At 36.3% G+C, this 26,804-nt stretch overlaps 1 protein-coding gene and 1 long non-coding RNA gene across 5 annotated transcripts in view; one reads left to right on the plus strand and one right to left on the minus strand.

Moving 5' to 3' along the window:
- Positions 1–26,804, plus strand: part of HDAC9 (histone deacetylase 9) — a 957,815-nt gene that overhangs the window by 150,778 nt on the left and 780,233 nt on the right. The window lies entirely within an intron of this gene.
- On the minus strand, positions 3,338–26,253 carry LOC122208551. 2 transcript variants are annotated; one of them, XR_006197270.1, is made up of 5 exons: positions 26,040–26,253; positions 24,086–24,227; positions 23,028–23,091; positions 22,096–22,177; positions 3,338–5,147 (listed from the first exon to the last, which is right to left on the minus strand). It is a non-coding gene; the product is annotated as an uncharacterized LOC122208551 (long non-coding RNA). The 2 variants fall into 2 exon arrangements; XR_006197273.1 differs by lacking the exon at positions 22,096–22,177 and having other exon boundaries at positions 3,339–5,147.

Consider the following 26,804-nt stretch of genomic DNA (forward strand, 5'->3'; position numbering starts at 1 on the left):
AACAAACTAATAAGATAAAGAAATTCAGTAATGAGTAGAGCAGTTCATAACTGTATGTTGTGTCCCAGGCAGCAGGAGATAAAGCAAAGCGTTATTTATAAAGACATCTTAGTTGAAGTACTGTCCACTGAAAACAAACTGAGGATCATGGAAGTATTTTATTATACTGTTATAATTATTTACATATGGAACCATAAAATACTTTCTTGAAAGATAATATAAAATGATAGAAAAGCTTGTACTTAAGTACTATGGTTTAATAATGGACTTACGCTATCTATTAGCAAATAGTTGATATTATTTGTTGTTTCCTGGAAATGAAAGGGGGATATGGGTCAAAAAATATTACTTTTTAGTAAATTCATTATTTCTTTTCTCATTTAAAATAGTATATTTAAATAATTATTAACCTGTTTTTCATATCTCACACAGTACACTCAATTAACATATAGATTCAAATGTGAAATCTGATAGTGCTTGACCCACTTGAAGAAAACGTTTAATGTCATTAGATGGGAGACATAAATGGCCTAGAGAGAGTTTCAGTCCTTTCTTTACGTGGAGAGATATAACTTGGAATGACCCAACAAGGCTGCTTTAGTCCATATGTATCAGTTTTCCATTAACATGTGAGGTGGTGCTATGGAAAGGAAAAGGATGCATGAAAAATGATCTCTTCCAAATTTATCTGTGTTTATCCTAAGTGGGTAAATTGTTCCTTTTTCACTCTATGAGGGTTTAGTAGGTTAGTAAGTAGTCTGGTTTGTTTAAATGATTTAATAAGGAAGTATTGAGCATCTAAAGAAATGACTTTATCCTTGTCCTCAAATAGCTTTTGGCATTTGGCACCAAAAGGGTACAATGTTATGTGACTTAAAATGTGGTCCCAGAACAATGTGATTCTTGGAGGTTAGTGACTCCAATGAAGGTAAGATAGATGAAGGGAGATCTTTTATTCTCTTTATCCCATAAGGGACTTTTTTTGCTTTTGTCTTCTTGAAGAGAAGATGAGTGTTCGGCTGAAAATGTATGTTATCGACCCTTGGGCTCCATTGGCATATTTCAAGCTGTTATTGTCAATCGTATAAATACATGTTTAGACAACTTCTGAAACACGTCTTGTTCCTTGAAAATAGAGAAGTCACTCATCTTGGTGTATCAATTCTATCAGATGGCTCTCTAGAATTGTGTCATTTCTTCATTATGGCTTCTCTTATCTTGTACCTCTTCAGAAGGCCTTTTTTTTTTCCTCCCTATCTTTTTGCATTAGATAAACATAATTTTATTTCCAGGTGTGTAACAGTATGAGATGTAGGGATGTATGTATGCATGTGTATAGGTGTGAGAGAGAGACAGGGAGAGAGAGAGAGAGAGCAAGAGGAAAGAATGGGAAGAGGGAAAGAGAGAAGCAAAAGAGAGGAAAGTGATGGAATGATTGAGTGATTGGTTGGTTGTATGTGACTGTGGCTTTTCCTGAAAATTTTCCAGCTGTTGTTGGCGTACTGAAAAGTTCATCCGAATCTCATAATTTCTTACGGTTTTCAGTTAAATCTTGTAAAAAGATAAGCAACAATATTATATACGCATATAAGTTGCCTTTCCAATATTTATAAATCTTAATTCTTTTTTTATTGCATTGGTAAGAATGTCAGGCTTTCATTCTCATGTTAGTGATGGGTGTCATATATACATCTGACTTTATTGAAAACAACTCTGTTTAATGCTTAATAGGGTGATAACTATACATTAAACTATCCTGGTTTACTAACCCATGAACATGTATCCAGATAGTTACATTTTTTTGAGGGAGTGTTCTGTTTTAATTGCTTTTGACTTATTGATGTCATAAATTTATTAATAGCTTTCCCAATATTAAATCATTCTGGATTTCCTGAAATAAACTAAACTGGACATGTTTTATCATGATTTTAATATGCTGCTGTGTTTGATGTATATTTCATCTAACATTTTTGCCTCCATGTTCATAAATAATACCTGTAGTTTTCTGTTTTGTCAGCTCTTTTTCAAGTTTCAGGGTTAAGTGTTAGTAGGCTTGTCATTTATGATTGAACAACCTGCACGTCATCACCTATCCTATCATTCTTTGCCTAGCTACAGTACTTTTACAGATGAAGGTAGTATGGTATCTTGAGAAAGGGACCTTTTTAAAACACACAGGCTACCATATCACCTAGCAGAAAGGTGAGGGTTACTTGAACATCCTACAACAGATTAAAAAATATGTATATCCCCGTATTTTTCTATGCCTTCACTGTTTAAAGAAGTAACATATTAAAATCATCATGGCCTGGAAACTTTATTTGGCAATAGTTGTTTACTTCAATTTTTTCTAGAATTGTTGGTCTGTTTTGACATATATTCTACTTAAAAAAATTTTTAGCAACAGACTGTATATAGGAATCTATATAATTTTTTAAATCTTTTCTGAAGTAGTGATTTTTACCTCTCATTTTATTTTTGGGTCTTTCTTTTGAGAGCAAAGATTAGCTCTTTCTGCTTTCTCTCTCCAAATCCCTTTACTTACTAGAATTGTACATATTTTACTATTTTTAAGAAATAATTGTTTATATCTTTAGTGTTACTTTTCTCTTGCTTTCCTTAGGTATAGTTTACTCTCCTCTTAAAAAATTATTTGCATATTTGTACTGAATATTTAGTTAATTTATTTTTGTTCTTTATTTGCAAAGGGCCTTTCAAGGTAAGTTTTAGGCTTTCTAACTTAATGGTAACTGGAACATTCCATTTGTAGGACCTCTCTGCTGCTGGATTAGTGCAGGTATGTTACCTGTGTGAGGATCCTTTGGAAATATTTAGCTTGAAAAATTGACACTGGGACTTAATCTAAAATCTGTATCAGGATTATACTGACAATGTCTAGTGTTCTAAAGTGGCATTTTGGCCAGGCGTGGTGGCACGCACCTCTAGTCCCAGTTACTCGAGATGCTGAGGTAGAAGGGTTATTTCAGCCCAGAAGTTCTGGACTGTAGTGTGCTACGCTGATCGGGTGTCCACATTAAGTTCAGCATCAATATGGTAACCTTCCAGGAGTGCGGGACTACCAGCTTGCCTAAGGAGGGGTGAACCAGCCCAGGTCAGAAATGGAGCAGGTCTGAGGTGGCATTTTGTTCTCTAATTTTCAAAGCAGTACTAGTTATCCAAAAAAATTTGGAATACATATAGAGAAACACACTTTATAACTGTATAACTACTGTATAACAAATTACTCCAAAATTTCATAATTTAAGACAATCATAGCCTTAAAATATTTATTTTCTCACAGTTTCTGAGAGTCAAAAATCTGGGAGTGGCTTATCTGGGCTTTACTGGCTCAGTGTTTTAGGAAGTTGCAGTCAAGCTGTTGGTGAGTGCTGTTGTCATCTGAAGGCTTGAACAAAGCTGGAGGATCCATTTCCAAGATGGTTCACTCACATGGCTATTGGTTACAGTCCTCATTTCCTCTCTGGCTGTTGGCAGAAGGTCTCAGTTCCTTGCCATGTAGACCTCTCCACAGAGCTGATTGCTTTCCCCAGAGTGAGTGATCCCAGAGAGTAAGATAGAAGCTCTAATATCTTTTATGAACTATCCTTAGAAGTGACATAAGGTCCCTTCTCCTTGATCCCACCTTACCAACCTTGATACAGTGTGGGAGTTGACAGCACAAGGAAGTGAATGCCAGAGGCGGGGGTCATTGAGTTTAGTCAACACACATATCTCAGGTTATAAAAATTGTCTTCAGCCTACCATCCACACATAGTGGATCTTCCAGTGGTTTATATTTTTCCCCTCTCAATGCAGATATGACCTTGAGCATTTGCAAAAAACAAATTAGAATATATGTTGTTTTTAACCTTTTCTCACATAATGGCACATCACAAACAATTGTCATGTTATGAAATAGTGTTCTAAAATAGGATTTTTATTTGCTTGGTTGACATCCATTCTGTGAGCATGCCATAATTTATTTCTACCAATCTACTAATATTGCTTTTAATTAGGTCATTTTGGGTATTTGACTAATGTAAGTTGTTTATTAATTTTTTTGCCTCTAATATTGTACCATAAATTCCTAAAGATGTCATTGCTGGGATGAGGCATATAAACATTTGAAGGCTTTATACATATACTGCCAAAATATTCTCTGGAAATTTGTATTAAAGTTATGCTCCTCTTGACATAATAAAAAAAAAGTCTGGCTTCTTTTATGCTTATCAATACTACGTAGTATATTTGAAAAATAAAAGGGCCTTATAGGGAACATGGTATCTAACTGTAGTTTTAATTATTACTTTTGGACTACTAATAAGGTAGGAGAATTACTCTGACAGCCTTATCTCTGAATCTGCGTATTCTTTTTCTTGATGTTTAAGAGTATATCTTTCTTGTAATTACTTTTAAAGGTGCAAGTAATTCTCATTAAAAAATATTATGGTTTTCTTTGAAAATGTATTTTATTGGACTTTTCCTTTAGGGCTACACAGTGGGACTGTTCTGCAGTGAGCTTGAAAATGTTGGGAAATAATTAAATGACTGAAGCACTTTCAAGGTACTGATCACTTAGTTTGATGGCTACTAAAGTATCGCTTGCTTATATTTTATTGTTTGAACATTTGCTAGAATAATCGGTTAAAAGTAAGAAAAGATACATTTTTTTTACTTTTGTTGTCAGCCATCTGCCAAAATTTGGTGAGTGTTAAGGAACATTTGTCCAGGGATAAAAGCATAATTGAGAGTTGTCTAGTCTTTAAAAAAAAAAAAAAAGGAAAGAAAAGAAAAGAAAGAAAAAGGAAAGGCACTCTCAGCATTCTCATGGCTGTTTTTACTTGAAAAGTCTTCCTGCCCAGCACTTTCGGATCACTGGTGTTCACAGTGACGTACAAAAAAATTAACCTCCTGGACAGTTTTCTGGATCTCAAAAAATTTTCCTTTTGATAATAATTGATCTTAAACTTCAAATGTCATTAAGAGGCTGAGACAGTAAGCTGCGGTGGAACATGAGCACACGTTTTCTGACGAGGCAGAAGCAGAGTATAGCAGGGAGACCTTGGGAGTCTGAAGGGCTTTTTGACAGGCAAATCTGTTCCTTACTTGCTTTGTGGTGTTGGCCCTTTTCATTTCCATTTTCTTACCTGTATAAAATAAAAGAAGCAAAAAGCCTCCTTTCCTGCATTGTTTTCAAAATTATATGCTATACACATAATGCCTGGCATGCATGGTACATGGATGAAGCAACAAGAATAACTACAGAAATGTATAATCTTCTTGGAAAGTGATATTTTCACAAGACCTAAACAAAATGGAAAATTCAGGGATTTTCAGGTGAATATTAAATTTATGCCATAATTTTGATCAAGAATGTATGTGATGTTGTATGTGGATCTTGAGAAATTTAACAGAAGACCATGGGGGAAGAGAAGGGGAAAAAATAGTTACAAACAGGGAGGGAGGGAGGCAAACCACAAGAGACTCTTAAATACAGAGAACAAACTGAGGGTGGATAAGGGGGGGCGGGAGGGGGAAATGGGTGATGGGCATTGAGGAGGGCACTTGTTGGGGTGAGCACTGGGTGTTGTATGTAAGCCAATTTGACAATAAATTATATTTTTTAAAAAAGAATGTATGTGATGGATGGGGGAGGGGGGAGGCATGGGCAAATACTTGTTTTTTTGCACCAGTGAAGAAATTTGCTGTTACTATACTTATAAAAGTTTTCTAAAGGATTCAAAATAGAATAATATTAGCCATGACTTTCTATTCCAAAGTGACCATGCCAGGCAAAACAAGTCATAGACAAATAATAGGAACATAAAAAGGAAACGAATAGATGTGATAGATTCTGTGGAACTGGCTCTAAATGTATAATACATACACATTCATGATTTTGTTGGGGGAGGGTTGGATCTTGAAGTGGATTTGAAGAGTGGATTGGCTTGCACAAGACTAAGGGAGAGGCAGTGTTCTAAATCTGGAGGTGGTATGAACACCCGCACAGACTGGCATCCACCTGGTATTTTGCTGGGAGTAAAATGACATAACCTTGCCTAGAGAATCTGTATTTGAGATTCAGTATGAATAGGGAAAGTGTAATCCGAATACCGAGAACCTTGATTATCAGGCAGAAGAAATTAAGCAGATACTAGATCATCACTTGAAGCTCCTGGAGCAGGAGAGAAGTCATGATTCTCAGGTTTGAGAGTCTTTCATCTAGAAGTGATGCAGTGCCCCTGTCACAATCCAGATATGAAGATGCATGCTGAAAGTCAATTTGATAACCCAGCAATGAGGTGTTCAGTCCAAACACTGCATCTATCACTTCTCTCTTGCTCAAGAACTTCTAGTGGTGTGTTCTTGTTCCTTTATGAATTTATTGTTATAAAAAAAAGGGAAATTAAAATGTGAGGTGGTTAGGGGTGCCTGGGTGGCTCAGTTATTTAAACATCTGACTTTGGCTCAGGTCATGATTGGCTTGGTTCATGAGTTTGAGCTCCATGTGGGGCTCTGTGCTGACAGCTCGCAGCCTAGAACCTGCTTCAGATTGTATGTCTCTCTCTCTGCCCCTGCCCTGCTCACCCTCTCTCTCTCTCCCTCTCTCTCAGAAATAAATAAACATTAATTTTTTTTTTTTAAATGTGAGGTGGTTGGTTAATGGTTATTTACCTTTGTGTGGCTTTCCTTTGTTGTTCTTGTTGTTGTTGTTTTTATCTTAGCACCTTATTTTTCAAGTAGGCCAAGAAAATGCATGCTTTTAAAATCATGTAACTATAATTATACAATTACATTTACTCTATTGTTTCACATTTTTCTTTTCTGGGCTGCTCACTATTAGTTATCCTGGCTTCTGAGCATATTTTGAGCCCCCTTTTTTTGTATTTTGCATTAATATTAGCCTCAGCATCCCATTTAATATTCACACATCCTTGTAAAGCAGGTGATGTTTTCCCATTTTACAGATATGTACACTAAACTTTCTCAAAATTAGACATCTGGTGAGTGTTGGTGTAGAATGCTCTGCTGTATAACATGATGCTTCCTAAGAGAATCTGGGGGATGCACAATTTTTGGCAGGAGGAATGAGTTCTAAACTAAGAACAGTAATGTTCATTTTTTTATGCCATAGAGAGATAGATAGGGAAGTTAGTCTCTCTTGCAGGAATCCAGTTTAATTCTTTCTCAGGGGTATAATATCCAGTCATATGGCTGTTCCTCTGCTTCCTGAGGAAGTGAAATTGTTCACTAAATTGGGTGGTGGCCTTCCATATTTAAATATAGTTAGAGCTTGCTTTAGTAAAACTGTTCAAAACCACGGAAAATGTAAAATACTTGATCTCCAGAAGATTCTAATACTCTTCAATGATGAAAAAGAATATCTTGTTTCTACTATACTAATTATGAATTTTCCGTATAACTCTAGCTTCTGAAAGAAACGAATTTGTTTACCATTAATGAGAAGAAATTACTTTTTCTCCTCCTAAAAATTATGATGCATAGCACAAGTTTTATAGGCTGTAGGGAAGTTCTTAGTTTCTGAAGTGTAAAAAACATTTTGAAAGTCAAATTAAATTGGACACCTTCTTATTATTAAAATTTCTTTAAATGCTCTGCCTGCTATGGGTTATAATTCTTGGTTTCAAGTACTAATGGAGATGTTACTTGCAAGTTAAACTCTGAGAAACATGCTTGTGAATTCTATTGTAAGTATCTCTTTTAATTGCAGTTCTTTTAAAGAGGAAGTTAACACTTAGGTATATATTAATTCTTGACAAGGACCTTATTGAACCTAAGCAAAAAATGTTTTAAAAAGTCAGGTAGCTGTTAGAATTATGTGAGAATCTGAAACTAGCAGAGTAATTATTAGGAGTTTCTTAATCTCTTATTTTTTCCAAAATGGAAAGGTCTCTTTTTTTCCTTATGAAAGGAATTCTCAAATGTAAGAAAGTATCCAAACTATACTTTACAGTATAAATTAAAAAGTGAAAGCTTCTTATAATCTTATCCCACTGAAATGACCGCTGATTACAGTTTAAAATATATTCTTCCAGAACTTTTCTTTGCAATTACAAACCTATATTGCCACTACATGTGTTTGAAATAGGACTGATTCATACTGCATATGCTATTTTTTTTTAATTTTTAAAAATGTTTATTTATTTTTGAGAAAGAGACAGAGACAGAGAGAGTGTGTGAGTGGGGGAGGGGCAGAGAGCGAGGGAGACAGAATCTGAAGTGGGCTCCAGGCTCTGAGCTGTCAGACAGCACAGAGCCTCCCCCTTCCCCCCCCCCCCCCCCCCCCCCCCCCCCCCGGGGTTCGAACTCACAAACCACAAGATTGTGAACTGGGCTGAAGTCAGATGCTTAACTGACTGAGCCACCCATGTGCCTTGCATACGCTATTCTTTAATTTGTCTTTTCTTACTGAATATTGACCTATTGATCTATTTCTGCATTAGTAATTACAGATTTACCTCGTGGGTTGTTAACTTGTTTTGCTATTTTAATAACAGTGTGAAAAATATCTGTTTTGTTTGTTTTTGTACTTCTCTATTTCCTTAGGCTATGTTCATACAGTAGAACTGTTAGGGAAAGGTAATGCATCTTTAAATTTCCATATACCTTCATAAACTGCTCCCCAAAAGGTTTTACCAGTTTATTATCTCATCAATATTGCATGAGAAAGTTATTTGACCTTACTCTTTTACAGTACTGTGAATAATCAATTTTTGCTAATCAGAAAAGAAAAAAAAATATTTCTTTGATTATTAGTGAGGTTGAAAGAAATGTCCTATGTTTGTGGGGCCTTTGTATTTCTCTTGGGGAGCAGTTTGCTTGTGATATTTGCCACATTTTTCTTAAGGTGCTTATTTTTCAAATGAATTAAGAGCTTTTTAATATATCCTCGATACATATTGTAAATCATTACATACTTTGAATTTCGCCTTTACTGCGATATTTGTTGCACAAAACCTTAAAAATTTGATATACTCACATATGTCATTCTTTTTTCTTATGTTTTCTGGCTTTTGTTTCTATGCTAAGCATAAAAACCACAAGTAAAGTTTGTTAGACACCTAAACACTTTATGAGCATGCGGTCATTCAATCCTCATAACAACCCAATGAATAAGATACTATTAATCCTTTTTTTTTTATAGATGGTGAATAAACAACTTATCCAAGGTTTGTAGTTTTAAATGATAGCACCACAATTCAATATAGGCATATACCTCCCAAACCGCAAGATTTCTGATGCAAACAAATAACAAAGCCTCCTCTATTGTTTCTACTTTTTTTTTTTAAAATAAATTTTTATATATAATAAATCCTGTGGAATTCTTCATTTTAACAGTGTGAGGAGCAATAGAACTGTTTAATTTTATTTTAATCTTACACTAAATGTATATACACATGTGTCTCTTTGTAGACTTTTTTATTATCACCTGTAATTTCTCTATTAGTATCATACTGTTTAAATTACTCTACTTTATTTTTTCTCTTTAAAACTCCCCTTAGCTCTTTTTACATACTTTTTCTTTGAGAGTCAATATGTTAAATTAGGTTTATAAAATCTCTCTTCAAAATAGTTTGCAATTGCCCTATTAACATCTTTACAGTATTAATCATCCTATCAGGAAAATAGTACATCTTTTAATTAGCCTTTTTAGTTGTTGTACAGTTAACTTCATTTAGGTCTCAGACATTTTTATTTAGGTACATCCCTAGGTTAAATCTTGATTGTGTTGGTTATTCAAATTTATAACTGCGTGCCATTTTGGCAGTGGTATATGCTACTTGTCATTGATATTTACCATGTTGATTTCCATTTTATGATTATTATGTTAGTTCATATCCTCTTTTTGTATACCATTGTCAGAAAAGAAGGAATGGTTTCAGTTTGTTGGTGGCCAAATCTTCTTTTTAATGAACTATTACTATCTGAAAATCCAGTTTCATTCATACGCTCATAGGTATTAGTTGATATGGATTCTGGAAAACCATTTAAAATTATATTTGAGGGGTGCCTGGGTGGCTCAGTCGGGTAAACGTCCGACTTCGGCTCAGGTCAGGAACTCACGGTCCATGGGTTTGAGTCCTGCGCCCGGCTCTGTGCTTACAGCTCAGAGCCTGGGGCCTGCTTCAGATTCTGTGTCTTCCTCTCTCTGCCCTCCCCCACTCACGCTCTGTGTCTGTCTCTCAAAAATGAATAAAAAACATTAAAAATTTTTTTAAATTATATTTGAAACCATAACGATTTTAGAAAACAAAGTTTTTCAAAACTGAACTGAGAGTCATGTAGCACCATTGAAATAGGCAGAATTTCACATTTAAATTGTCAGCACAAATCGTTCTATCCAAACAAGTTTGATTTTTTTCCCCAGTTGTCGATCCTTTTGCCATACATGTAGGTTATGGGAAGAGTTTGGTATTCCCTCGAGATTGAGGGCCACAGGAACATCACACACACACATCACGTGCAGAAACTCTTTTCTATTCCTTACATTGCTGCTCTGTCTTAGATAACCAAGGGAAAGGAGGCCTTAGTTTACATTTTCTTTACAGTGTGGCCAAGGATTATAGAAGAAGAAGTGAATGGAGAATGTTTTAGAAATTGAACTTGTAAAAGAAATATGAGGCTATGTAAGTATAATATAAAGTAATTATTATAGCGAAAGAAGGCCAGAAGGAGTCAGAAAAGGGAGAAAGGATCATGAAGAGGGGATGAAATGGGAAAAGATTAAGGGTATTGAGACACTTTCCCCCCAAAAGGCTTGAAAGGAAGTTGGAGAATATGGGGGATTGAAAAGGAAGGAAGGGGCATGACAGTATGAAAACCATGCAACAAAATAAAGACAAGGAACATTTAGTAAAGCTGACAGATCCTTGCAGATATAGTTGGCTTAAAAAACAAAAAACAAAAAGCCCCACCAGTCTTTTCCTTTAAACTGTTCGGTATCTAAATAAAGAAGTTGTTGATTTCTCTTTAGCAGGCTATTTTAGTAGTGCATTTTGGAGATTTCTTCATGGAACATTAGGATATTTTACTACCTGACTGAAAGTGAATAAACAGAACTGGAGGATTTCTGCTTTGCACATTTCTGAAGCTTTATTATATCCTTATATAGGTAAAGAGAGAAGTTATACACAGAGTATGCCAAAATGACCACATGCTTCACACTTGCACTACCTCTTTTTATGAAGCTAAATTTGGAGTTTTCAAAACCTCCTGTTTAAAAATACATGCCAAAGACTTCTGCTTATTGCACATTTTGTTCCTGTCCTGTACAACTTAGATCTTCCTTTACAATTCTTTTTGGAATGTTTTCCCTTTTGTCACAAATACAAAAGGATATTGACATATAATCCTTCATTATGTTTTATGCAGTAGCATCCTAATTCTCAAAGTTTGAGAACATATATATTTTTTCCTTCAAGTCTAGAGACAAATCTTACAAGAACGTTTAATTATGTATTCATGCATATACATGGACTTTTAAATATAATTGAATGAATAAAAATGAAGTTGCCACAAATTAGTTTATGCAGGCAGTCTTCACTTAAAATAACAGATACTTTACAAGAAGAAACATTCTCGACAGATTATAATTCTATTATGTGATTTATATTTTTCTGATAAGTTTCATTAAAAAATAATAGATTTGTTTTATCAAAGGGAAAACTTGTCCCTTGATTTTAAATATGAAATCATATTCAGCAATGTATCAGTCCTTTTAAAATAATATATTTAAACATAAAATAATAATATTATAAAGTTTATTAGCAAACACATTTAGAATATTAATAGATGTCTTATGCTCAATAAAAATGTTAAAATTAAAGATGAGAGTTTTAGAAACTCTCAAAATATAATTATTAATCTACCCTAATTTGACTCGTAATACAATTCTTTAACCCATTAATCTACTTTCCAAAATACCAACATGCCTCTTTTTTAACTACCTTGAACTATATTTAACCATACAGGCCTACATTTTATTGTATGTTCCTGGATAAGATAAATTTAGAGTATGTGAAGTTTAAGGCTAAGATGCTGGTGAAATTGCTGTTTGAACTGTTTTTTAAATGTGTGATTTTTCTGCAGTGAACTAATGGATAAAAATGATCTGCAAATTAGTGAATTCCTAATGTGCTAGCTCATATGTTTCCAATTTAGGATTTATTTCAATAGAGTGCTATTAATAAAATTTTTTAAAGTGTATTTTAAAAAGATTGATGTCAAGAGTCTAAAATTCATTAGATAGAAAACATGTTAGATGGAATTTGAAAGTAAGAAATATTTTAAGAGTAGCTACAACCTAACTGGAGGTAGTAGTTGTGCCTGAATAGCGGATAAGATGGCAGGATGGCATCTAAGTACTTACTTGTTTATTTAATAAGCAACAATTTCGGAGCACCTGCTCTTGGCGAGGCACTTGCTAGATTACAGGGACTGTAACGGTAAACCAGACATCTCTTCCCCATCTTTCAGATCTTATAGACTTACCAAAAACAGTACATAGGTATTATGATCTGGGGGATTGAGTGTTCCCAAGAGAAATCACTCCTTGTTCCTATATGATTTCTGAGCAAAGTGAGAAATGAAAGAAAAGAGTACGGTGGATGGGAAACAAAATTAACATGTTTATACTGATACAGATAGTATTAGACTAAGTAGCTTGTATCAAGGGCCAAGTGGGCTTTCTGATACTAAACCCCTTCTCATACTATGAGAAATACACTCATAATGTTCTGGGAGGGCTGGGCAACTACATGCTCCTCTGAAGAGAAGCATCTGGCCCCTGTGACATTAATAGCATTGAGAAGCAAAGCACATGCTCTCTCTGGACAGAATGGTTCTTTTTTCCCGGGAGAAAGACACTGTGTTTCCCTTTTAAAATTCACCATGGCATAGTCACTCCTTTTGGGGAAGACTAAGGGTGTCACACTAGTAGGTAGTGTTCCTCCCACGTGAGAGAAACTTCAAAAGTGGGAAAGAGCATTCCCCCTCTGAATAATAATAGTGTGTGGTAAGCTAGGGTTTATGAGAAAGGAAGTATGGAATGCTATGGGATCATAAGCTAGTTTTGGGCGTCAGTGATAGTGAGGTTTAAGCTGCAGGAGTCGCGTGTAGGACTGAGGAAAGATTTTGGGGTCAGGATGACAGACTTGTATTGATAACGTCTATAGAATTAAGAACAATTTGGCATGGTCAGTCACAGCCTAGACTATGAGACCAAGAGTGGAGAGCAATGCTGCAGGTATGTGAGCTGCGAGCAAATCTCAGAGAATGTTGTGAACCATATTCAGGTGAATGAAGGGCAGTTGGACACATAGTGAAAGTTTTAAGCAGAGCAATAACACAATCAGATTTGTGTATCATGAGTATCATTCTGGTTGTAATTTGGAGGGAAGCAAAACTGGACAGAAGGAGAGACCTGTTAGGGAAGGAGGTTTAAGGTTGGGAATGCATAGATTAGTCTAATTTTGTGCCTTTTGCCCTTGGAGGGCAAGATATTCAAGTAAAGATATTTAGAAGGTTACTTGAGTGCATACATGTAAAGCTGTGATGAATACCTTATATTTGAAATATTGATCAATAAATTTGTGTTAAGCTGGGGCAGCTGCAAATTTAGACTTCTTACCTTCGGATAGAAACTTTTTAATACTCTTAAATATTTTCTTTAGTTTTCTGGTGAATCTAATCATTTCAGTGACTTAAAAGTTTTTTGAAAGAACATGTAAAAATTCACTGTTTACTATAAGATACTGTTGATATCTTACAGGTGTTCTGGTATATGGGAGAACACAGGAAAATTTATTTTTGAGAAGACACATTTTCACTGAAAGTGAACATGCTACAAATACGTAGTCATACCCAAATGCATTGTATAACCAGTTTTTCTTAGATGCTGTCAACATACAACTATGTAAAGGCTGCACCATTTCAAAAGATAATAATTTGTATCAACTTTGTTCTTAGGCACAAAAAAAAGTCTGGGACTGTATCTTCTAAAGACTATTTAGACTGATAAACTTCTAAATCTGTGTGAGAAAGTTCTTTGCAAAGATAATCTTGTACTACCCAGCTGAAGGTCCCTCAGCATCAACTAACAATGCAGCCTGCTGCCTGCTGTCATTTTTCTTTTATTAGAAATATTATCATATTATTACTTTTACAACTTTTGTGTAATGTTATAATAGCTTCCAAAGAATTTTTCCTAATATTTCAAGAACTTTTGTTTGCATTCTTGATATGAAACAGTGTGACCTGTTAGTGCTTACTGGATGAATTATATGCTTTGAATGTCTCTTTTTCTGAGCCACTGTGCTAATACATTTTATTCACTTTCTCTTGTGATATAATAATTATATTTAAGTCTCATAGCAATCTTCTTTAGTCTATATGTGCTCAAAAGATTTATTTGCATTTCTATCCAGAATAAATCAAAATAAATTTTGCTAGAAGTGGCACCATGTGAATTGAATCTCTTTAGCTTGCAGTTCCTAATCACCATGCTTTATCTGGTAGAAATGTTAATGTTTGGTGGAAAAGGAATTGCAAACACCTTTACACCCACCTTTAGTCACATATACTTTCATAGAATAAAGGTGGCTGCTTAATACTCAAAGATTTCACTGTTTCTATTCTGATTTTGTGATTTTTATTGTTTCCGAGTGATTTTTACAAAGAACAATTATCTTTATAAGTACTTTCATTGTAATTTATGGACAAATTCATTGTTAAATAAAACAGATGAACTTATGAATATGAAGCTTAAAATTGCATTCTTGTGATAGGTGTAAAACTTCTTTGATTAAAAACCATCTGGTAACATCACATCCCCTAAAATACAGTTTCACCCATACAACAATCCTGATGTTCTCTGTCACAGCTATAAAGGAAACCCGTGACATTAGAAGGAAATACTTCTAGAGAAAAAAAGGCAAATTATATTTCCTTCCCTCCAGCGAGGTTGTCTAGAAAGCTCAAGCAGGCTGTGGGGTGGGACCAAGAAGTGAGAAGTTCTGGTTCAAAAAAGGAGCTGCAGTCTGATGACCTCTTCCTTCTTAACGCACCTTCTTTTTTGACCCTCTGTGTCTGTTTAGTTCTGGGATAGATATGAAAATGCATGTGCCCTCCAGCTCTTATCTTTATGCTTTTTCTAGAAGGAAGGCTGGAACTATCACTAAGACTTTGAGTTCAGGAGGAGAATGTAGTCTGAGAAAATCAGGCTAAATAGGATCAAGTTTGTTGCCTACTAAACTAGTCCTGTTGTAAGTCCATGAGTTAGTAAAATGGAATTAATGCTAACTAACTGCATCTAGTTGTGTGAGCCTGTCATTCTTGAGAAGAACTCTGGGGAGAGCCAAAAGTCAGTATGACCCATGCAGAGGAGGACCCAAGTTTTGTGGGTTGTGGATCTTAAAAGTTTCGGGGTCCTTTTTAAGAAAAGGGATACAAAATTACAAATAACAACATGAGTGAAAAGTGTTGAAAGGTGACTGTGCAAGTAAAGAGCCCTGAGCTTAATTAAGCTTCATTAATTCACAGTAAATCCATCTCTAGCTTCATGCATAGACCTGCACCTATTAAATCACATTCTGAATTGATAATAAAACTAAATATTTTTCAATAAGTTTGAATGTCACGTCCTTGAATCCATCCCTGGTCCTTTCCTTTATCATTTCACCATGTCACGTGTATGTGGTGAAGTGGTGATGCCATTGCATGTACTGCCCCCTAGATTCTAAGCCTCAGGCACACAGGTCTCTGTGCTTGGAAGACTGTGGTGGTTTAAACTGGAATGGAGGGATGCTGGGATCATGGGTACCGTTGAGTACCTTCCAGCAGCAGTTCTGGTGCTGGACTTAATGTGCTATTATGGCAGAAGCAGTTTTCATCAGTCATATGAACAGGAGCTTCCAAGTTTCGTTTTACCTGATGTGTTGTATATGGGAAAGATGGCTTTCAACTATACACAAAAATTCATAAAGAACAGGCTAAGAGTCCATTCCTGGTAGGAAGCAGTAATTAGAACAGATCTGAAGGCATAGTAAAATACAAAATGCCACCTGAGGATATTTTACTTCTCTATGAACACATTAAAAATGTATTTCCTGAGACAGTAAGATCAAGGGAAAATAATGGAAGGCACAATTCAGAGAAAACAATTTTTAATTTGATGAAGTTATACTTGGGTGATTGATTTTAAATGAGAAGTCTATTTACAGATTTTACAGCTAAGACATCTTACTATATCTAAAAAACATCACAGTAAATACATTATTTCTGTTGACAAGTGTCTTGAGCTTAACATATGAAAGGAGAAATAATGACTTTTTTCTCCCCCCCCTCCCCCACATAAAATGATTCTATTGCTTATGTTTAGTATTTATAAGACTTAAGTTTGGGAGTTTGCTGGGGGGGGGGTCTTCATATATCCATGTGATTTATTTTTAATACTCAGAAAAATATAGAATCAGTTCCACAAATGCTGTACTTAAATTGCCAAAGGAGAAATACCCTCAAACAAGAACTTTAGGGGTTGATAGCTGTGTGAAAGATGTCAAGATGGGCTATGTAATTTTCAGTGCCCAGTCAGTGTACAATGAAAATATGAGACCCCTTGTTAAAAAAGTTGAGAATTTCAAGACAGCAACAGCAGAACATGAAACCAAATGTGGGGCTCTTCCAGTCTTGGGGTGCTGTACAGCTGCATGGGTTGCATGCCCATGAAGCTTATCCTGCAAGATGTCTTTGCATGGTTTATGAAAACTGCCGTTAAAGACCTTATTCATTATGTTGCCTGGTAAATTATACAGAAAGACTTAGGCAATAAATTCCTCTTTGATCATAGCACCAGAATAGTGTTTATCACTCTCAATGACCCAATAGGTTTTTTGAGCAACCACAGTTAAGTGTTATGCCCAAAAGGGGTTCTGCAGTCTGGGTTTTCGTATTTATTTCTTCTTTATTATTTGACATTAGTTTTGTAAGCATTGTTAATGAGTTTTGGTCTTTTGTGTTTCAAGCCATCTCAAATTTTCTCTTGAACATAAGTAAAGACCGTAAATAAACAAAACTCTTAGAAGTGGTTTTAAAAGTTGAATCAAAAGGGCTATAGTCATCAACATTTTTACTGTGTGCAGTTAATAGCTCCATTGATGAAATCAGTGCCTTCCAACAACACGGTTATTTGTTAGACACCTCATAACCTCAAGCAGAAATAATCTGGGAAGCAGAAGGAAGCATTCCAGATAAGAAAGAGTGCAGGACAGAAATTTTAAATAGCATTAAAAATATCTTAGTCTTGAGCAAAAGCTTCAGCAGTTAAGGTTAAAGGAGATGAAGGCTGGGGCTTGGTTTATACTCTGTAAAGGAAAATCCATTGGGAACAAGAGAAGAGGGAAGGGACCTGGTGGCAGACAGCCCTTTGCTGGGGTGATGTAGGCTCACTTCAGATGTAACATATACTCTTCTATTCTCCAAAGTTTCCGACCTCCTTAGCCAGGGTCCCAGAAGAGCAAGGAGCCATTGTGACTGATGGAGATGTGCTCTGTGCCTCCCTCCCCAAGTCACCCCACAAGAATTAAAGTGGGTTGTGCTTCAAGTAGGGCTGCTATGTTCAGTTGTGTAAGGTTTTTCACTGCACTGATGCATTGGGTAATAGGCAAATGGCATCTGAATTTCTCCTTACTTTATGAAGATCAAACTGTATCCCCTACAAGCTGTGCCCCTCTCCCCGTATAAGCTAGTGTTTAGGACCACTTAAGAATCAGCCAAAAGTAGGCTTAGTAGACAGTCTAAGTATTCAGGCATCCTTCAGAATGAGAAAATGCCTTTCCTTATTAGGAATAAAGAATTTTTTCCAATTAAAGACCTTTAAAAATCAGGACATTTTGAGTTAATTTCAGTGTGAATGGGTACTGGTTAAAATGGGATGATAAGAGTAGTGATTCTTCAGTTTTCGATAGGTACATGGTAGTTTAGGACCCAGAGCCTCTGTGTATGAATTAGAAGCTAGAGAATGGGAGAAGTGGATGCAGAAGGAAATACAGTATTTTTCACTCTATTGGTTTTGATTTAGGTACCCTCTTCCAAAGGTATTTGTTAATTGAACTATTACTTATAGGTGTGAATTGAAGTACTATTTGACATGAATGTAATATTCTCTGAGTTTTTCTTATCCTTTAGGTGTTCAAGGAAATACTTTTATTCCCTTATCAAAACTGATGGCAACATGTAAAATCATATATAAACACATAGAAAGATACACATTGATAAATTAGATAACATTTTTATAATAGCAAAATGAGAACAAGTTAATTTCCATTAAATACAAAATAATGAGCAAGTTTGTAATTTGTGCCGCTTGCTTATCATAATTATGAGATATGACATTTAAATTCATATAAATTGAGACTTAGACTGCACTTTCACATTTAAAACACTAGTTATCTTCTAAGTAGAATCTTACACGTGCATGGCTGTCCTAGTTGGAGTATTATTCCTCCTAGTTACTCTGGGGCTTGACTGCCTTCCACCAAAACATGTTGAGTGCCTGCTATTTGCCAAACATGCCGCTAAGAGGTTATAAAGCCAAGACTCCAGGGTTGTGGTACAGTTAGTACACAGTATGATTTTACTCTCTCTTCATTATTTCTCCCCCTGTTACTATAGTCTCTAATACTTCCTCTGATCACTTTTCAACTACTGTTGCAAGCTTCCACATCTTAGGGAAATTTTAGGCTTCTCTGTATGTCTATCTTTTCTGTAAAATCTTCACCAATCTCCCTATTTGCTAAGCACTTCTTCCCTAGTGTTTTCCAGATCACTCCATATTTTACTTTTTTATCATAGTCATTTACATTCATGTTTTTATTCCCCACTAGATTTCAAGGTCCCTGATGGCATGGATTCTAGTGAATTCTTGAGTCTCTCTTCATGCTGTTAGCAAAATCCCTTTCTCATAGTTGGTGCTCAAAAATAGTATGTTGCATTAAATCAGATTGGATTAAAATAATGGTTAGCCATGCAGGGGCACAGATTGTTGACCCAGTGAGCTGTAGAGTCAGGTTGAGTTATTGTTAGCATTCTTAATTTATATTTGTTGCACAGTGGAAAATTTAATGCCCAATCTCCTATCTCTGAACAAATCAACTATTATCATTTTCTGTTGCCTTTTCTAGCCTGGTTTATTTGCACATATAATTTCTATGATCATAGACCCATAGTATAGATTCAGTTTTGAGTTCTCTACTCTTCTTTCAGATATGTGGGAGGCTCTTAATTAAACTAAAGAAACAATAAATTTTTTTCAGTAGTTGAGAACTTTTGAAGGATTGTTGCCCAAAGCAGCCTTTTAATTCTGAGAGAAGCATGTCTGGAGGCTTCTTATCAAGTTTCAGAAAGTATATCCTTCCTAATGGCAGTGTTATAAATGATGCCCACATATATCAGAGGATCATCCCAGACTGAGCTTTTTCTCCAATGAAACAGCAGTATCTAATAATATGTGATGAAATTCTAATTATTTTAATGGGATTATTTTGCCTCTTGGCATATCAAACAGTTTGTTTTACACCTTTACTCATTATTTTTCATTTTTAAAGACTTAAATAGAGGAGACATGACAGAACAGAAGTCCTGTTTCATCTTTTAGACCATTAATTATGTCATGACAGCTTCAGTACTGATGAGACCCTCAAGACAAATGAATCTTGTCGGGTCATACTTGGTTTAACGGATTTCATTCTTTATACTTCAAACAAGTTTTCTTAGAAAACCATTAATCACTAAACTATGGATTAAATGGTGACAATAATGGAAATATAACCAACAACAAATTGTTCATGGTTGGCTTCTCCAAGGATTTGACAGCTAATTTATAAAACAAGTTATTTTTATATAGTAAGATTTTGTGACTAAAGTAAAATTGCTTAGGCAAAATGCTCAGCATTATTCTGTAGTGTGTGGGGGAATGATGCATGCAGAGACCTTCATCCTTCTCTCTTGACCCCTTTCCTGCCACTTTATGAAAGATTTCAATTGGTCCTGACTCATTGCCAGCATGTGCCCTTGAAACAGTTGCTAAGTTTGCTAGTATAAAAGGCTATGAAATCTGTTTTTATCTTGTCAACTCAGGGTTCACATTGGAGAGCTTTCAATTGTAGGAAACTTGGTAAATAGGTAAAGCAAAATTCCAAAGATTGTGTTGTAGGAGAGTGATAGTACCTTTTCAATTCAGGACAGGCATGCACTAGGGAAATGAGGACAAGGAATTTTGTGACAAGGTGGTAGATGGCTTTGAAAGCCAGAATGTGGGGTTTTATCCATAGATCTACATGTTGTTGCAGGACCACTGATTTGGGATACCCCCAGAACTTCGGGTTCCTTTTTCAGACATACTGTTCACATTACTGAGGGGGGAAGGCTCTGAAATTGGCATTTTTTTTATTTCATTTTTTTTAAATGTTTATTTATTTTTAAAAATGTTTTAAATGTTTTATTTATTTTTAAGACAGAAAGAGACAGAGCATGAGTGGGGGTGGGGCAGAGAGAGAGGGAGACACAGAATCCGAAGCAGGCTCTAGGCTCTGAGCTGTCAGCACAGAGCCTGACACGGGGCTCGAACTCACGAACTGTGAGATCATGACCTGAGCCAAAGTCGGATGCTCAACCAGCTGAGCTACCTGGGTGCCCCATTAAATGTTTATTTGTTTTTGAGAGAGAGACAGAGTGTGAGTGGGGGAGGGACAGAGAGCAAGGGAAGCACAGAATTCAAAGCAGGCTCCAGGCACAGAGCCTGATGCTGGGCTCGAATCCACAAACCTTAAGATCATAACTAGACCAAGCTGGAGGCTTACCCAACTGAGCTACCCAGGCGCCCCTATTTTATTTCATTTTTAAAGTTTTTTCATTTATTTTGAGAGAGATAGTGAGCGTGTAAGTGAGGGCAGGGGCAGACAGAGAGGGAGAAAGAGAGAATCCCAAGCAGGCTCTGCGCTCTCAGCATGGAGCCTGACATAGGGCTTGATCCCACCAACCGGGACGTCATGACCTGAGCCGAAATCAAGAGCTGGAAGCTTAACTGACCAAGCCACCCAGGCGCCTCTCAAATGTGCATTGTAAACAAATACCCAGATGATTCTTGTCCCACTTTAGACTGAAAATCACTGCTGCAGGTTAAGAATTTGGTAAAACATATTTGTATGTATTTTAACATGCTTTTTTTCCCCCAAATTGTAACTTTTTTATGTGGTATAAAAGGGAAAAGAAAAATACATGCTTATTGCTTTATCAAAACGGACACTGGAAATGTACCTCTCAAAGGCCCAGTATGTCCTTTAAAGCAGTGCTATGCTGGTAAGTGTTTAACAACTAGCTCTCTGAAAATAAACAGGCCACACACAAGTCCTAATTTGTAGCATTTGTTGATTTTAAGCCACCAACTTAATGTCATTAAATGAGGAGTTGGGAAGACATGTACACAATTTGTTCCAGTTCCCTACTGCCCATGAGTTTAACTAGTAAGTGCCTGATAGTATTGGTAATATTGGCGAATGTTAAAATTGTATGTGTGTAGGCGTGCCTGGCTGGCTCATTCGGTTAAGCATCTGACTTCGGCTCAGGTCATGATCTCACGGTTTGTGGGTTCGAGTCCCATATGGGGCTCGGTGCTGAAAGCTGGGAGCTTGGAGACTGCTTTGGATTCTGTGTCTCCCTTTCTCTCTGCCCTTCTGCATGTGCTCTGTCTCTCTGTCTTTCAAAAATAAATAGACATTAAAAATATTTTTTAAAAATTGTATATGTGTGTATTACATATATAGTCATTATATATTATGTTATATATACTATAATGTAATATATGATATATATTTATTGTATTCATATTTATGAAAAATATATATTATACATATTATATATGTATAATGTATATATATATATATATATCTATAGTTTTGCCATATATATCTAATTTTTATAGAGTTAACTATTTAGACTGAGAAGTTATGTGGATGATAACAGATATTTCACCTTAAATATAACCATTAATTATTTTCAAAGCATGTTTTCAAACATTACCTTTGAGTCTTGCAAATATTCTGTGAGATCACCATGGTAGGGAAGATAGAATCAGTCTTACTTAATAGTCGAGAAAACAGAGCTGGTAAATTTAAAAAAAACTTAACCAAGGACACATAGCTATTAAGAGGTAAAGCCTGACTTAGAAGTTTTTAGACTCTGGTGAAGTCATTTTCCTTCATTCTACACTAACATTTAACAAGCTGTAGGATATATCTGAGGGCAGCTATATGCACAGTGCTGACAATATAACACTTACAGATGTAGCAAAATGATAATTTTTGAGATACTAGTTAAAGTGCTCCTATAACACCATGTTTCTTTTTGTTACACTATTTGACCTATCCCCAAGTCTAGACCTATAAGGCATTCATTCCGCCCTCATTGGCATTTGTTTTCTTGTCACATGGAGTGATCCAAAGCTCCAGGGAGATAATTCAGAGAATGGAAGAAAACTAACGAGGAGCTGGAATCACCCAGAAGACCTCTGAATATATGCCAGTAGCTCTCGAAGTATGGTCCCTGAGACCAACCGCAGCAGCATCACCTAGGAGCTTGTTAGAAATGCAAATTCTTGAGCATCCCACCCCAGACATACTGAATCTGAAACTGTGGGGCCGTTCCCAGAGATCTGTAATCAACAGGCCCTCCAAGTGATTCTTTGTCTTGCTAAAGTTTGAGAAAAGGTCTAGGTCTTACCCTCCAAACCCAGAAACCCTAGAAGGGTCAGAGGATCTTAAAGAAGAGAAGATCTGGCTGTCTCATTCCAAGTTGACAGACTTTAAATTAGAAATAACTGAGTAATCACTAATTTGATTGCATTTACTTGAAGTGACTCGATTAAGTTGTCTGCCATTAACTGGAATTAGGGATTTAAAGTAGAAATTTAGTTTAGTTTAAGGGAAATTGAGATGGTTACATTGTATACATACCTGGGTTTGTGGCTTATAAAATCAAATTTTCTGTGTGCACTTTGGATGCACTTGGAATTTTGTCCTGGAATGAACCAAACAGATGAAGTGAACACACAGACTTGGAACCCCATGTAGTGTCAGATGGCAGTTCACACACTTGACTGAATTAAGATTCCTCATGTGCAGCTGTGAGCTGGGAAGGTAAAACATTTGAGATAGGAAGGTATGGCCAAATGTGGTCCATGTAAGTGGTCCTAGGCCTTTGTGCTGTAACCTTGGCTCCCTGCCCCTTGGCTTTGACTTCCCTGACTTGACTGATTGTGCTTTGTGCTTCTCCTTCCCCTTGGTGTGTACCTCACCATGGTCTTAACCAGGGTGACCAGCTTATCCCAGTTTGCCTGAGATTCCTCCAGTTTTAAAGGTGAAAGTCTCATGTCCTGGGAACCTCTTAGTCCTGTGCATACTGGAATAGTTGGTCACCCTAATCTTGACTCACTTAAGACTCTAGCAGGTATTTCCTTTGCTTCTTTCGCTGGCACATGTTGATCCCACATCTCTGACAGGCTGGCCGTCTCAGTTTATGCTGCTCCTGGGGATCTCCAGGGCAACTGACTGCTATGAGTCCCTGTGAAACAGTCACTTACATCTTGTACACATAAGTCATATTTGTAGAAGCCATGATTAGCAGTTATTTTTAGCGCCATGTTAAGTATTTCTTACTGATTTGGAGATATCTAGTTACATATTACTGACATAGTCTAACTGCACTTTATTAAAGCTTGGAAACATCTTACTCTTGAGCGACTTCAATTAAGGACAGTCACTTAGAGTGGGATTTAAAAGCTTCACATGGCACTGGGCATTGATTACTTGTGTGATACCTGGAAGTGGGGTTTCTAAGAAAATTAATCCTCTGCTTATGGAATAGGGTATGGGAGTTCTGAGATGAAGAGGAAGGAAATCGGTCTGTTAGCCTACTAGACTTGAGATGATAAAGGTACACTAGGAGTTAATGGTCAGATAAAAGAACAGAATTCATGGAAATATTTTGAAGAAAGAATGGATGAGGTACTAACCTGGGTGACCGAGAGATGAATGATGTCACCGATGAAAGAACAGGCAATTCTAAGTATAGACAATTGAAGTGAACTCAGTTTTAGAACTGTTCAGTGTCAGGAACTCAGATGATGCCAAGCAGTGTGATATTTGAGTTAAGACCTAGGAGAAAAGAGTGGATAGTGTATGCTCTTCTGTGTCCTTTTATCAAAGGTGATGGTTGAAGGTTGCATAGGATCCTTGAGTCAGTGTGGCAGAAAATCATCAAGAGCAGACAGCTGAGTTGAGTAGTGTCAATGGCCATAAATCTTTTGGTTATTCCTTGATACATTTTGATGCTTTGTGTAATTAACATGTGTTCAGGATTATTGTGGCTTCTTCCGTGTTATTTTAGCAATAGAAATTTCAGTGAACCAATTGGAACAGTGAACTTGATTACACATGCTAATGAAGGTCTTCTTAATTAACTTTTTAATATAAAAACATCATCAAGTTCTTAAGAGCTATTTACTGCCTCCATGATAAGGAAATTAGAATTTGAGAATACCAATAATACTCTAATCCCTCAATTTCTATAGCGTTTGTAATTTGCACATCATTTTACCACTTCTTATTTCATTTCTCTCTGACTAAAACCGTTTGAAGTAGGTGGCTTAATCCCCAGTTTATAGATGAGTCAACTGAGGGAGGCACAGAATGATGGCATTGCCTACAAAGACGTGGTCAAATAAATTGCAACCAAGTCAGGTCTTTTGGTTCTTTGGCCAGTGTGTTTTCCATACCACCATACATGCTGACATGCTGGCTGCCATACCTTAACTCTCGTGTTGTGAGTAGTTCCTCTAGTATTTCCCCAGAATAGTGTAGACTTTAGATACTTGCAAAGATGTGGCTTCATTAACCACAGAAAGACATCACCTCTAAATATAGAAGTTTTAGATGGATAAATATGTCTGACACTGCTGTAAGACTTTGGCACCACAATTTTCAGATTCAGTCGTCTTCACCAGGAACCCAAGAATAAAATCAGGCTGATTGAGGGCAGAAGATGGCTGAGCCAATTAAAGGAAAACGCTAGGAAGCCGGGATTAAGTAGCACATAGATGCAGGTGAGTGAGCTGGTGAAATTGCACCCCTAGCTGAAAAGCAGCACACTTTCGGTAAAGCCATAGAATGTTCCGCTAACTTTTAGCAGTGGGAGTCACATAATCTAATACTTAATTGTCTGTAGCTTCTGGGCCTATTAGAGAGGTGTGGAACAGACTCCAGAGGCAAATCGCTGACTTGTGTGGTGGTCAGGAACATTGCCTTAGGCACTCAGCTTCTTAAGTGGTAATGCTTACAAGTTGTTTTCCCCGTAATTTTTAACCCTGGGTACAGTCCTTCTCCTGCTAATGGGTATTTTAAGTGTATCTTAAAGATTTTTCACTAGCCTTTCACTTAGAGTTTGGAAATTGCTCATTTATCAAAAATACTTTCAAGTGTCAAATTTGACACTTGTTTTTTTTTTTTTTTTCCTGAAAGACAATGACTAAAATAAAAGGTGACAGAATATCCTTAGCACAGTGGAGGAAAATGAAGATTATTGCAAACAGAAGGGTAACATCATTTTAAAATAGTTTAAACTGCCATAAGAACTAGAAGGAACCCCATTTTATCTGGGTTACTTTGAACAGACCGTACTGTCACAAAGGAGGAATATGAATTCTGACTCGGAAAGGAAGAGCCCCTGCAACCACACAGCATGAAGAGAGGTTAGAAAGAGGCTGCAAGCCCGTGAAGGCTTTCAGTCACCAGGGGCCATACGTTTCATTTTGATGTACATGAAAGCTGACCAAGGACTTTGTGAAAACTTTGAGCTGCCTCCCTGACCACCTTGGTTTCTTTCCTTCACCCATAGATCAGCGTCATTGACAACCCTGTTCTTTTCAAGTGGTTAAAGAGGTTAAAAATAAAGTTCTATTTTAGATGTACCTTTGATTTTCTTCAAAAAACATTTCAGATGATAGGAAAGAGAAATAGAGTGATAAATTTTAGTAGAGACCTGGCAGAGTCTTCCTATAGTTTAATCAAAAATGGGCTCAGCTTCAAATATATTAAGTTGCCACAGGAGAATGGGAGTGCCTTTTGGGAACAGTTAATAGTTCCCGGAATTTTAATCTCCTTTTATCATAATACAGGGTGAAAGTTCCAAGGTAAATAAAGACGGACAACGCTTAAAGGAATATTGCACAAAATGTAAGAGATGACGTTTTTAGAAGAAGTAACCCTTATACAGTTTGCCTTTCCTATGAGATGTGCTGCATATATTCTCTGGATAGTTTGGACATCTTCCAAGACAGCAAATTCCAGTTTTCTAAAGTCCATGTTGCTGGTCTCATCTCCTTAATAGTGTCACAAGAGATCTGCTTGGAACTTTGTGAAAGTAAAGGAGAGCACTGTCTGGCATCTAAATTGGGCACTTTGGGGTAAATCATTTTAATAATGTTTACCTATTTCTTTGGCTTATAACTGCAAATACTATACAGTCAAAACTACCATGGTACTCCTCACTGAGCTTCCTACTTGGGTATCGATGGAAGCCTTAACTGAAAGTGGCTAGGTTAGAATCTTGGATTTCGGTTGTAATTTGGGTATTATCTTCTGTTGTGCTGGGTGTGCTGCATGTTCCGCTACTGAAAAAGGCCCTTCTTTGTATTGAAACTTATTAAAAGATTGCAGTTATTTGTAATGTATAAT

The sequence above is a fragment of the Panthera leo genome, chromosome A2 (genome assembly GCF_018350215.1).
Source record: "Panthera leo isolate Ple1 chromosome A2, P.leo_Ple1_pat1.1, whole genome shotgun sequence".
Lineage (NCBI taxonomy): Eukaryota > Metazoa > Chordata > Mammalia > Carnivora > Felidae > Panthera > Panthera leo.